Source organism: Myxocyprinus asiaticus, chromosome 40 (assembly GCF_019703515.2).
Source record: "Myxocyprinus asiaticus isolate MX2 ecotype Aquarium Trade chromosome 40, UBuf_Myxa_2, whole genome shotgun sequence".
NCBI lineage: Eukaryota > Metazoa > Chordata > Actinopteri > Cypriniformes > Catostomidae > Myxocyprinus > Myxocyprinus asiaticus.
In genome coordinates, this window is record NC_059383.1 from 31,318,982 (window position 1) to 31,331,914 (window position 12,933).

Sequence of the window (12,933 nt, forward strand, 5' to 3'; positions counted from 1 at the left end):
CCAAAGGGAAAGAGACAGGCTTATGGTAGTGTAAGATGCTGCCATGTTAACCATGTAAAAAGTCTTAATTTATTTAACCCCGCCCTCGTCCCTGTCGAGCCAATCCAAACTCTGGATCCAGCGTCGACTTGACAACCATGCTCCGCCTTCAAATCAACGTCTTGATTTAATGCTGTATAACTAATTAACCCTATGTCTTTGTTGTAACTTATTAGGATTTTTCTGCAAGAAAGGTACAAAAAAAAAAATCCATCTTAGAACACAGAGGACTGGCAAACTTGAAGACTTTGAAATTAGGTGAAATTTAACTAGTCGCGTGAAGTGAGTTACCGAGATTTTGGCACGCGCGACCAGCACAACAAAGCGCGAAACCGTCTGGAGCTGAAGATTCCCGAATCGAAACGTGATAAGATATCAAAGTGAAAGCGACATGGACCCTTGAGTTACACGCTTTTATCAAGAGCAAGTGGTAAGTTCCTGTTTGCCCCGTCGCTTGGTAATGGAGGGGCTGACGGCTGGTGGCATTAGTTTGTGTGCTGTTCTCAAGGCAACAGACTAAAGTTCATGCATTCAGGGGAAGATACTGGCTTTGCAATGGGAATGCAGTTTTTAGATGCTCAAGGTAAGGTACCTCAAAGTACACTACTAAAATGCAGCTTTGCTTGATTAAAGACGGTCATAACGGATTACATCAAGTTAATCTCTCGAAGAACCGTGTTTATGTTATGTTATGTGAGTTACTACTACCACTTTCCTAAGGGGTTTTTTAGTCTTGATCAACAGGTCAAACCTCTGAACTTGTCATTCAAGTAGAACAAGTGTATTAATCTCTTCTGACACTTTTTAAATACAAGACAGATCTGCAAAGACCGCATCTTCCTAATAGTTTAGTGCCATTCCCTATGCTTATGTTACATTAATCACCTAAAGAGTTTAAGGATTCTTATGTTCAGTCTGCATATTTTTGAACTTCTGTGATGGGCATTTACTACACCGACAGAACAACGAAAAGTTAATCATATCTGAAACTTTACTATGTTCTAAAAAAACAGGGACAGTAAAGACATGTGTAAGTGATAAGTTATGAAAATGTCAAACAGTGAAATCAGTGTCCTACAGTGTGATATACTGCATCCAAAACTACTTTAAACAGCCTTGTCTAGTTCTTTTGTGATTATAAATGTACAAGATTAACTTTTTTTTAGTGAATTGTAAACAAAGTTATAACAGAAGAATAAAACACACACATGGTGAACTGTTACAGCATATACAGTAAATATACACTTTAAGCTGGCTCTACATTAGCTGACTTTTCCAATGATTTTCAGGTGTTAGCTTCATTAACATAATCACTGGCCTGGCAGATGAGAAGGATATAGCTGCAGACATTGCTCCAAAAAGGGGTGTTCGCTTCGTTTCAAACCCGCCATAGAAGATATAGGGAGCCCCTTACATAACCCTTTCCCTAACCTTAACCGGAAGTGACGCCCCCTTATGGAGTAACTCCGCCCTCTTTTTGGAGATTCCCCATTTGGATGTCTCCAGCCTGCAGCTATACCTACTTGAGGCAGAGGGAGTCAGACCACCAATTAGCACCTCTCAGGGAGGTGTTAATTAGGGTTGCTTCTAACGATTATTTTGATAATCGATTAATCTAACGATTATTAAACTATTCGGTGATTATTGCAACGGTTAATCATTAGCTCTTAACCGATTATTCAGCTTGTGCCCCGACTTAAAAGGTTGTATTAGATGTGCTTACTAACAATAAAGAGGACAAAATCATCTTTTAAAAATACCTCTAAATGACATTCACTGAATTAAAGGGAAAAAAGTACTTTTTATTAAGTTTATTTCAGTAAAGAAATTCACTGCAATAAATCCTATTGTTATCAAGTGTTTTTGTCTTGTTTTCCATTAAAATGGTCTAAAAATCCTTAAAACAAGATACATTTACTTGAGAAGCAACATATAAGGTATTTTAAGAGACTTGCTTTAAGAGAATGTATCTTAAATATAAGTGTATTTTGTATATAAGTGTATTTTTTCACTTGGTTATATTTCTGCGAGTGCAGTATAGACAAAATACACTAATATTCAAGATCTATTCTCTAAAAGCAAGTTTAAATATCTTATATGCTGCTTCTCAGGTGAATGCATCTTTTTTAAAGTATTTTTAGATATTTTAAAATATTTGTATTTTATTTATTTTTTTCCTTTTCTATTTTTTCTCCCCTTTTCTCCCCAATTTGGAATGCCCAATTCCCAATGTGCTCTAAGTCCTCGTGGTGGCATAGTGACTCGCCTCAATCTGGGTGGTGGAGGATGAATCTCAGTTGCCTCTGCGTCTGAGACCGTCAATCCGTACGTCTTATCACGTGGCTTGTTGAGCGCATTACGGCGGAGACATAGCGCCTGTGGGGGCTTCACGCTGTTCTCCGCGGCATCCACGCACAACTCACCACGTGCCCCACAGAGAGCGAACCACATTATAGCGACCACGAGGAGGTTACCCCATGTGACTCTACCCTCCCTAGCAACCGGGCCAATTTGGTTGCTTAGGAGACCTGGCTGGAGTCACTCAGCATGCCCTGGATTCTAACTCGCAACTCCAGGGGTGGTAGTCAGCGTCTTTACTCACTATCCAGGCCCCAAATATTTGTGTTTTTAATATTATATTCAACATTCTCAGATACATTTTTTTTCTTCTGCAGTACAGCTGCAAAAGAAAATTAATGTTGTTTTAAAGGAGGTTTAGATATTTATATTGGAAAACAAGCCATCTTTAACTCACAAAAAAACAAACTCTCTCTTATTAATAAAGCTGCGTATTGTCAATTTTCTTCACGATATGAAATGCACAGTGACACATATATATATTATGATTCAATAAGTCACGAGCCATCACATTATAATCTAGCAGCAGCAAGCGCGCACTCGAGGGATGAGTTTCCCTGTGACAGAGTGAGCATCAGCCGAGTGCAGTTTCAATCTCTCCCCCTTAGATCGGGACACTTTGTGCAGCTCATAGAAGAGGCGCTGACCACACAGAGAAATGCCAGTTTCGGAGTTTATAGTTATTTATATGATCTGCTTCCATATTATTTGAACTTTAATAAAGCTAAAACGCATTAAATATAACTGCATTAAAGATATAATGCCAGGGTGTTTCCTTTAAAGAGCTCCAGCTCCTCTTAATCCACAACGAGAGTGCTTCTGTATTACTTATTTGGTATTTTTGTATAATTCCCTCATACTTTGTGATCTACATCACCTGAAGCTGTTTGGAAAGTTTAGAGACTGTGAGCTGTGTAATTCTTCCTCTCCTCAGTCAGGCGCAAAAGGCAGTGCTGCTCTCGCGCGTCATCGTTAGAGTTTAATGTGATCTCGTGTTTTTTATTACTAATCGTTTCAGCCCTACTGTTAATCACTTGACTGTCTGGACTCCCAGCTGAGTTAATGCCTTGAAACACTGAAAATACACATCCGGCTTGCTTGAAATTATCACTGGCTGTGGGTGGGGCGGGAACACGCCACCAAGGCAGTGACCAGTGTGTGCAGTTTATGAATAACATGTTTTTTTGCTGGAGGATGGAAGCAAAATATTTTTTTTTCTACAGAAAAGCATGAAAAAGCACCTTTATTTTGTTTTGCTTTTTGACACACTTGTTAGGCCTTGCACTAATGCTTGATCTGAGAAGACAAAAGGAGTAAAAGCAATTAAACATAAATAACAATAAATGTCATACAAGTTGTGTACCAGATTATGGGGACATGGGTTTTTTGAAATAATTGCCAAATGTAAATATATTTCAAAAAATGTGCTGTTCATGTTTGCCTGTGTGTTCACGTTTCACTCGGAGGCGGTGCTCTTGCTCTTATATCTGTGAGCTTCAGGTTGATTGGCTGTGAAAACAAGGCATGACAGTGAAATGTTGAGAAAAGTCAAAAACTGTTGTTAAGTGTGATTCCTTCCCTCCGTTTTTAATCTGTAAATGTGACAGGACCACTGACTATGAGGGCAAGATTAGAGAAAACAGTCATTGAGGGCGTTTTCACACCTAGTTCGTTTGAGCACTCAGAGCTCCCTCAGAGTGGTAAAACAGTCCGCTTTGCATTTTATGACGTAAGTACCTTGTGGCTTGCCATACATAGCTGCATTACATACTTCATATTCCAGTCACAATTTACTGTCCACATATGGGAATTTTAAGTGAATAAAGATAAACCATGATTACCATGACGTGTTTTGTGTCTCATATTCCGTTCTTGTTGTATTATTTGAGCACCTAAAATGAATGGACCGGCCACATTCAGAGCAGAGCAGCGCATTAAGATAAACCGTTTTAAAGTGCTCTGATGGGTGTACCGTCTATGGAGGTTTGCGCCAAACTCCCACGAAAGTGCAAGCGAGGATTTGTATAGTTTCACTTTAATTTTATTTGCGCAATGGCAAATGTTCTTGGCTCATACACATAATGTAAATGACACGCATGAGGAGACGCTTGCTTGCTCCATTACTCTCGAGATGATAGATAAAGAAACGCACGTAGAATTTCAAATGTTTTCCTTCATGCGAAATAAGGGCTTGTAACTTTTATCAGAGAGCCTTAACATAACGTGAGAGAGTGAAGAATTTATACAGTATACATTATTACTATTGCATAATGTAATATAATTGGCGGTGTTGTCTGGGTTTCATAAATGATATAACATATCAAATATTACTTTTTATGTAATTCTATCCCTGTGCAATAATTTTTAATGAAAATTTCAATATGTTTTAAAGCCTTTAAAAGTAATCATATAGCCCCGTTTTATTATATGGTTTCAAGTTAAACATCACTAAATTACTGTTTAAGGTGTAGGCCTATCTGTCATAAGCATACGTACACCTTAAGAAGTATGACAATTTGTATGACAGTTATCATAATAATCGCAATTATTTATTAAAATAATTAAATTATTGTCAGCCAAATTTCATAATCGTGACAGCCCTAGCTGCAATGGGGTCTGAGACTATATTAATGTGAAGAGGACCAAAAAAAGAAACTGGGTCCTCTTTTAAGTCCACTTACATTGTAAACACCAAAAGCTGGTTCCCTTTCTGGTTCACTTTAACCGAACTGGGTTTGGTTCACTTAAAATGTACTAAATATGAAACCACCTGTGTGACACCCCCCACCCAAATCGAGTTGTTCTGAGTATAGTAGAGCCAATGTTACCTTATATCTGTATATCAATTTTTACCCAAGATCTTGAAAATGTGCATGTCTGTGTTATTTGACAATTACTCAATTTGTTTTGCGTTACACATATGTGAGGAAGCGAGACAAGAAATGTAGAACCCCTAAAAGTCTAATGCATATTTATTATTATAAATTAAGGACTTATCATGATACATACTGTAAAACCATGTAGCTTCACAGGGGACATAACCTAGAATCTGTTATGTTATGTATTTGAATGAAAAATATCCTTTCAAGACTGCATTGAAGTTCTGCTTGCTTAAAATATCCTCTATTTCAACAGTTTTACATGGTGAAGGTGACGAAATAAACCCAAACAAAGTCTCCATGCTGTTTCAGTCCTTCACTGTAACCAGAAAAGAAGCTCAAGGTTTGGAAGTTGAATTGTGCGTTCCTCGTGGCTGTGTGGCCTATCTGAGCTCATGACAAGTTCTTTGTCCCCATAGATCTTCTTGGCCCTAAGTAGATTTAGGACTCACGTCCATTTAATTAATCCTCCTCAGCTCTCTGTTTTTGTTGGCACTGTGATATATTCAGTACATAACAGTGGATGATCTATATATAGGATACTTGTTGCTTTTGGCAGAGCTCACCACAGGCTCGCTGAATGGTCGGTGGAGATGTAGACAAGCGTTTAATTAGCATATGCTGCACAACACAGACGAATCTGCTGCACTCGGGAGATTAGCAGATTCCCAGAGTGTATCTGTGTATGTGCGTTGGCAGTGTATGCTGACGGATCATTTGAGTTTGTGTGTCTCTGTGGAATAGTTACCCAACACGCAAACAAAAGTTACATCCACATAAACACGGAGTGTGTACTTGTGGATTTGTGATTGCAACCCTAATCATATCTTGTCAAGGTTACTGCCTTCGCAAAAATGTGATTTAAATTTCTCAGATTAAAACGGGTCCATATCGGAGACAAAATCTGTGCCTGTGTTTTCATAATATGACAAGTATTCACAGATGCCATTGTGCATGATATTTGACTGTGTAAACATTTAAGGCATGCAAACAAAATGTTGTTTACAAAATTGAAACCTATAGCTGTGACCATGATTAAGGGAATGTTTCCTGCTTTCTTGTGTTTTTTTTTTTGAAGGTTTGTTTTTGACAACTTTTCAAAAGTTTGTGAAATATCGTGAAATGTCTTAAAGGGTTATTCCATGTCCAATCAGCCAAATTTCAGAAACTTCCCTGTTTGAACAACACTTTTTTTTGTGTGTTGTTTTTCCAAAGTTTGAGTGCCTTCAAACTTTGCCCAATTTGCCTAAACAATGGTCTGCTAATCTCCAGACTGATCCACACATGATGAATGATTCCGAATTTTGATTTTGCTGAAAAGTTATGTTAACACAAATTTAAAGGAATATTCCAGGTTCAACACAATTTAAGCTCAGCATTTAGACAGCATTTGTGGCATAATGATGATTACCACATATAATCTATTTTGACTCGTTCCTCATTTTCTTTAAAAAAAGCAAAAATCTGGGTTCCCGTGAGGCACTTACAATGGAAGTGAATGGGGGCCAGTTTTAAAGGAGACCTATTATTGCCCTTTTTACAAGATGTAATATAAGTCTCAGGTGTCCCCAGAATGTGTCTGTGAAGTTTCAGCAGCTCAAAATACCCCATGGATCATTTATTATACCATGTTGTAAATGCCTCTTTTTATGTGGAATTAAAAACACGCTGTTTTCGTGTGTGTCTTTTTAAATGCAAATGAGCTGCTGCTCCCCACCCCCTATTATTATACAGACAGTAAGCGTAAAAATATGGTCTCCGTGAATACAATCAGAGACAGTGGTAACTTTAGCTGTATTAGCCGTGGAATCAGCTAACAAGCACATTCGGAAAGGCGATTTGCAAACATTAACAAAATATAAAGTGCGACACTAAAGCTGGAACACGAACAGTTGGTACTGGTCCATGCTTGAGAATCAAATTTTTGGAAAATCCTGCTTTATATTTGTGGCAGCGGGGGCGTGGTCGAGCGCCCGTCCAGAGAGAGAGAAAGCGGTAAGGGCGCTTACACCGGAGCTAAATTATGTCTAACACCTGTCTCTAATTCCAGTGAGCTGGGGAGAGCGGCATATAAACAGCCACACCACCGTCAGAAGCAGAGAGAGAACAACACGTCAGTCCAGTGTTGGCGTGTGTCCTGAATGTCAAAAAAGCTGCATGTCTTTTAAGAAGTTTATGGAGAGTTTTTGTTATTGGTGAGGCTATCTGAGTGAACCCAGGAAAACACTAGAGAGAGTGTACAGGCTGTGCAGAGGACAGAAAATAAAAGCCTTACTTTGATGGTGTCTGAGCTTCCCAATTCGTCCTTTCCTGTGCAACCTTCACAATACTGATCCTCATTCACAAAGCAGTCCGGTGTAAAATGTTTTTTTGTTTTGGGGCACATTTGCTTCAAAAACAAAACTTGTCCACTGCGTCCTCAGTGACTCTGATGCTGGGAGTACAGTTGTGCTCAAAAGTTTGCATACCCTTGGAGAATTGGTAATATACAGTATGTACCATTTTTAAATAAAACATGAGTGAGCAGGCAAAACACACTTCTTTTATTTCTTATGGGATTCATATTCAACTGTAGGATATAACAGAATGGCACAATCATAAAACAAAACATGGCAACAAAGAAAAAAATGAAATGACCCCTGTTCAAAAGTCTGCATACCCTTAGTTCTTAATATTGTGTATTGCCCCCTTTAGCATCAATGACAGTGTGCAGTCTTTTGTAATAGTTGTCTATGAGGCCCCAAATTCTTGCAGGTGGTATAGCTGCCCATTCGTCTTTGCAAAATGCCTCCAGGTCATGCAAAGTCTTTGGTTGTCTTGCATGAACCGCACGTTTGAGATCTCCCCAGAGTGGCTCGATGATATTAAGGTCAGGAGACCGTGATGGCCACTCCAGAACCTTCACCTTTTTCTGCTGTAACCACTGGAGGGTCAACTTGGCCTTGTGCTTAGGGTCATTGTCGTGCTGGAAAGTTCGAGAGCGTCCCATGCGCAGCTTTTGTGCAGAAGAATGCAAATTGTCTGCCAGTATTTTCTGATAACATGCTGCATTCACCTTACCATCAATTTTCACAAGATTCCCGTGCCTTTAGAGCTCACACACCCCCAAAACATCAGTGAGCCACCACCATGCTTCACAGTGGGGATGGTATTCTTTTCACTATAGGCCTTTTTGACCCCTCTCCAAACATAGTGCTTATGGTTGTGATCATAAAGCTCTATTTTAGTCTCGTCACTCCAAATTACAGTGTGCCAGAAGCTGTGAGGTGTGTCAAGGTGTTGTCGGGCATATTGTAACCGGGCTTTTTTGTTGCATTGGCGCAGTAAAGGCTTCTTTCTGGTAACTCGACCATGCAGCTCATTTTTGTTCAAGTATCGTCATATTGTGCTCCTTGAAACAACCACACCTTCTTTTTCCAGAGCAGCCTGTATTTTTCCTGAGGTTACCTGTGGGTTTTTCTTTGTATCCCGAACAATTCTTCTGGCAGTTGCGGCTGAAATCTTTCTTGGTCTACCTGACCTTGGCTTGGTATCAAGAGATCCCTGAATTTTCCACTTCTTAATAAGTGATTGAACAGTACTGACTGCCATGTTCAAGGCTTTGGATATCTTTTTATATCCTTTTCCATCTTTATAAAGTTCCATTACCTTGTTAAGCAGGTCTTTTGACAGTTTTTTTTCTGCTCCCCATGGCTCAGTATCTAGCCTGCTGAGTACATCCACGTGAGAGCTAACAAACTCATTGACTATTTATACACAGGCACTAATTGCAATTTAAAAAGCCACAGGTGTGGGAAATTAACCTTTAATTGCTATTTAAACCTGTGTGTGTCACCTTGTGTGTCTGTAATAAGGCCAAACATTCAAGAGTATGTAAATTTTGATCAGGGCCATTTGGGTGATTTCTGTTATCATTATGATTTAAAAAGGAGCCAAACAACTATGTGATAATAAATGGCTTCATATGATCACTATCCTTAAATAAAAGACAGTTTTTGGTTTTTTTTGCATGTTCAGTCATATTTTCAAAATCAGTGCCAAAATTTCACTATTTCTGCCAGGGTATGCAAACTTTTGAGCACAACTGTATATGAAGACTCTTATATTCACTTTTACAGCCAACAACAGAACACTTATGACGCTTACGAAGCTGAGACATTATTCTTATCACCGTAGCTGCTCCAGCGTGGAAAAAAATGGCGGACTGTGCGTAGATCACTCGGGAGAGGATCTGTGATAATAGGGTGGAGTCCGTCACCAGTCGTGGGCGTGGCCTGCTCTTATGTGACGTCACTTTAGAGCAGAAATGAAAACCGATCATTTTGAGACACTGTTTTTGATTAATAGAAATATAAGAAAGAGGAGTGGGTGGACTTTTAACATTGTAGGGTGGTTGTGTACACACACTGCCGACTCACATTTATGTTCAAACACCATGTAAAAGTGAATTTTGCATAATAGGTCCCCTTTAAAATACTCACTGTTTGAAAAGAATAGCCAGAAGACAAACAAAATGTGTGTAAATATGATTTTAGTGTGATAAAATCGCTTACTAAACTTTTCTGTGTAAAGTTATAGACAATTATACAACCTCGTTACCATGACAATGGAATGTCAACAAACCCTAAAACGACTGTAAAATTAAAATGTAAACAACTGTACATCTCAAATAATACACAAGTTTTAACAGAAGAATTAATGCAGGTGCTTTTATAAAATAAGCTTCGCATTTCTGTTTAAACCCTCCAAAAATTGGCCACATTCACTTTCATTGTAAGTGCCTCAATGTAACCTCGATTTTTGCTTTTTTTAAAGAAAAGGAGGGACAAGTCAAAATTAATTTTTGTGGTAATCAACATTATGCCACAAATGCTGTCCATTGAGCTTAACTTGTGTTGAACCCAGAACATTCCTTTTTAAAAAATTGACGTAAAACAGGAAGTGTGGCTATATCTTGGCAACGGTTTGTCGTATTGAAACGAAACTTTGTATGCTTCATCAGGACCATCCTCTGAGGGTACACAAAGTTTTGTGACAGCACCACCTATGGGTCACGAAATGTTGTAACATTGCTATTTTTGCCCTTAACTTTTGAACTGTATGTCCTAAGTTCCATAGTTAGTCTTATAAAGGTCTTAAAGTCTTAAATTTAGCTTCATAAAACTTGCAGAAACCCTTATAAATTAAATATAGTTATGATGATTTTTTTTAAATGTTTTTTTTGTAATGTATTATGTACCATGATTAATCGTGTTTAATCACAGAAAACTGTGTGATTAATTAGTTAAAACGTTTTAATCGATTCACAGCCCTACTTTAAACTTCTCCCTCTACCTCAACCCCAGCTATTCATTTTTACTCTGAAGTAGTGTGCTGAATTCTGATTGGCTGTTCTTAGAATGCTGCATTGATGCCTGTGGTCCGTTGCGCATGGCAGATATTGTTGTTGTGTGGTCACCATAGTGATCAAAAGCCCTGTGCAGCTTGAGGTCTGTTTTTTGATAAAACAACCCCAGACAGCATTCACCACCCAGAGAGCTACATGCTTATTTTTCTTGTGTTTTACTTTCATTGATAGAAGGTGTCTCATACATGTGTCTCATGAAAAACAAGCTTTCATTTGAGTTGTTTTATTATACAGCTGTGCATTTTTAATGGAAAAATATAATTATTGTAACTACAGTAAATATTGTGACAATTTCAGAAGTACATATGTTTCGATAATAAGTACAGTAAGTGTTAAAATACAGTGCTGTGAAAAAGTATTTGCTTATATTCTTGATTTCTTCTGTTTTTGTGTATTTTTCATACTAAATTGTTTTAGATCTTCAAACTAGATATAACATAAAACAAAGGCAACCTGAGTAGACACAAAATACAGTTTTCAAATATATGCATTTTTTTATTGAAGCAAAAAAGTTATCCAACCTATATCACCCATGTGAAAAACTAACTGCCCCCTTAAACTTAATAGCTGGTTGTGTCACCTTTAGCAGCAACAACTGCAACGAAACGTTCCCGATAACCGGAGATCAGTCTTTCACAACACTGTGGTGGAATTTTGGCCCATTCTTCTTTGCAGAACTGCTTTAGTTCAGCCACATTTGAGGGTTTTCAAGCATGATCTGCCCGTTTAAGGTCCTGCCACAGCATCTCAATCCGGTTCAAGTCAGGACTTTGACTAGGCCACTCCAAAACTTTAATTTTGCTTATTTTGACCATTCAGAGGTGGACTTACTCCTATGCTTTGGATCATTGTCTTGCTGCATAATCCCGTTGTGCTTGAGCTTCAGCTCACAGACTGATGACCGAACGTTCTCCTTTAGGATTTTCAGTTAGAGAGCAGAATTCATGTTTCCCTCAATTATTGCAAGTCGCCCTGGCCCTGAAGCAGCAAAGCATCCCCACACCATCACACGACCACCACCATGCTTGACCATAGTTATGATGTTCTTTTTGTGGAATTCTGTGTTTGAGTTACACCAGATGTAACAGGACCCCTGTCTTCCAAACAGTTCCACTTTCAACTCATCAGTCCACAGAACATTCTCCCAAAAGCTTTGAGGATCATCAAGGTGTGTTTTGGCCAAATTCAGACAAGGCTAAATGTTCTTCTGGGCTAGCAGTGGTTTTCGCCTCGCCACGCTTCCATGGATGGCATTTTTGGCCAGTGTCTTTCTGATAGTGGAGTCATGAACAGTGACCTTTATTGATGCGAGAGAGGCCTGCAGTTCCTTGGATGTTGTCCTTGGATTTTTTGTGACTTCCTGGATGAGACGTCACTGTGTTCTTGGAGGAATTTTGGAAGGTCGGCCACTTCTGGGAAAGTTAACTACTGTGCCAAGTTTTCTCCATTTGGAGATAATGGCTCTCACTGTGGTTCTTTGGAGTCCCAGAGCCTTTGCAATAGCTTTGTAACCCTTCCCAGACTGATGTACTGTATTTAAATCACCTTTTTTCTCATCATTTCTGGAATTTCTTTCGACCTTGGCATAGTGTGCTACAGAGTGAGACCTTTTAGCCAACTTCATGCTGCTGAAAAAGTTCTGTTTAGGTGTTGATTTGATTGAACAGGGCTGACAGTAATCAGGCCTGGGTGTGTCTAGTCCGGCTCAACTCCATCATGAATGCAGTTTCATAGATTTGGGGATTCAGTAACTAAGGGGCAAATACATTTTCACACAGGCCCAGTTGGTATTGGATAACTTTTTTTCTTCAATAAATAACATTATCATTTAAAAACTGTATTTTGTGTTTACTCAGATTGCCTTTATGTTAGATTTTGTTTTAATTTTTGAAACAATTTTGTATGAGATATACACAAAAACAGAAGAAATCTTTTTCACAGCACTGTACAAGTAAAATAATCTACCTTAAAGTTAAAGTGTGGGATTTCTGTGCCACCAGTGGTACCAAGTGGAATTTTGTATATAATTCTGTACTTTTTCCAAGTATAACCATCCTGATGATTATAAAGATAAAGATAAAGATCAGACGAAGCTAGAGAACACTCCTACCACCCCCTCTCCACCCCATCTGTCATTGTTCAGAAAGTATTAACTAGGGATGTGCGGAACGACTAATTTCACTGACATTTAAATGAAAATTTTGGAGTCAACTTGTGTAAAAAGAAATCAACCTTCAGAAAAGTGTAAAA

At 38.6% G+C, this 12,933-nt stretch overlaps 1 protein-coding gene across 2 annotated transcripts in view; it reads left to right on the forward strand.

Annotated features, from left to right (window-relative positions):
* The first annotated feature begins 584 nt into the window (after nt 1-584).
* Nucleotides 585-12,933, forward strand: part of LOC127430575 (microtubule organization protein AKNA-like) — a 37,536-nt gene continuing 25,187 nt past the window's right edge. For both annotated transcript variants that reach the window (XR_007895459.1, XM_051680424.1), the window contains exon 1: nt 585-622. The gene's annotated coding sequence lies outside the window, so the exon portion shown is untranslated. The remainder of the gene's footprint in view (nt 623-12,933) is intronic.